This window comes from Mus caroli, unplaced genomic scaffold (assembly GCF_978045245.1).
Source record: "Mus caroli unplaced genomic scaffold, Mus_caroli_1 scaffold_7, whole genome shotgun sequence".
NCBI lineage: Eukaryota > Metazoa > Chordata > Mammalia > Rodentia > Muridae > Mus > Mus caroli.
In genome coordinates this window covers 30,645,614-30,647,052 of record NW_028227262.1, presented here as the reverse complement: position 1 = coordinate 30,647,052, position 1,439 = coordinate 30,645,614, and the positions used below count along the sequence as shown (strand labels likewise).

General features: G+C 56.6%; 1 pseudogene; it reads left to right on the top strand.

The window, feature by feature from the left end:
• The first annotated feature begins 312 nt into the window (after window positions 1–312).
• On the top strand, window positions 313–1,235 carry LOC147003846 (LIM and SH3 domain protein 1 pseudogene; annotated as a pseudogene).
• Window positions 1,236–1,439: the final 204 nt, after the last annotated feature.

The following is a 1,439-nucleotide window of genomic DNA, read 5'->3' as shown; positions in this document are numbered from 1 at the left end:
CCGACGGTGATGGTGAGCTTAGCAGTGATTCTGAGGTATCTGAGGTACCTCAGGTGGGCTTCCTACGGAAAGCTTATTTAGCTTACAGTGTTGGAGGTGAAGGGCGTGGCTTGGTTCTGGTGAGGGTCTTTGCTGTGTCTCATCATGGCAGACAACAATGGCGGGAGGATGGATGAGACAAGCAGTCAGTCACTATGTGGGAAGCAAAAGAGGAGAACTCGCAGTTCCCCAGTTCCAGTCGCCGGCGCCTGCACAGCTGCAGCCACCGCCTCCCACCAGCTCGCCCAAGGAAAAGGAAACGCGCACGAGCACGAGCACGGGCACGGGCGTTCTCTCCCCAGTCTTTCCCCCCGGAACCATGAACCCTAAGTGTGCCCGGTGCGGCAAGATTGTGTACCCCACGGAGAAGGTGAACTGTCTGGATAAGTACTGGCATAAAGCGTGCTTTCACTGCGAGACCTGCAAGATGACCCTGAACATGAAGAACTACAAGGGTTATGAGAAGAAGCCCTACTGCAATGCACACTATCCCAAGCAGTCCTTCACCATAGTGGCCGACACTCCGGAAAACCTCCGCCTCAAGCAACAGAGCGAGCTGCAGAGTCAGGTGCGCTACAAGGAGGAGTTTGAGAAGAATAAGGGCAAAGGTTTCAGCGTGATGGCAGACACGCCCGAGCTGCAGAGAATCAAGAAGATCCAGGACCAGATCAGCAATATCAAATACCATGAGGAGTTTGAGAAGAGCCGCAAGGGGCCCAGTGGAGGTGAAGGGGTGGAACCAGAGCGCCGAAAAGCCCAGGACAGCAGCAGCTACCGGAGGCCCACAGAGCAGCCGCAGCCTCACCATATCCCAACCAGTGCCCCCGTGTACCAGCAGCCCCAGCAGCAGCAGATGACCTCGTCCTGTGGTGGATACAAGGAGCCAGCAGCCCCTGACTCCATACAGCTCAGTGCCCCAGGTGGCGGTGGGATACGGTACCGTGCAGTGTATGACTACAGCGCTGCCGATGAGGACGAGGTCTCCTTCCAGGATGGGGACACCATCGTCAATGTGCAGCAGCTTGATGACGGCTGGATGTACGGGACCGTGGAGCGCACCGGTGACTCGGGGATGCTGCCAGCCAACTACGCGGAGGCCATCTGAACCCTGTGCCGCCCCACCGTGTCTTCATTGCATTCCATGGCATCACATCTGTCCTGGGGCCTGACCCGTCCACCCTTCAGTGTCTCTGTCTTTTAAGATCTTCAACTGCTTCTTTATCCCCGCCCCTCCAGCTTATTTTTTACCATCCCAAGCCTTGTTCTGCCCCTGTCATGGGCTCCTTCCTCTGGCAGGTTTTCCCTTGGACCAATCAACTGATTTTTTTCTCTCTGGATGGAACAGGCTGGGCACTCTGGGGAGGGCAGGATTGTTCTGAGCAGGGTAGGCTCCCATGGCT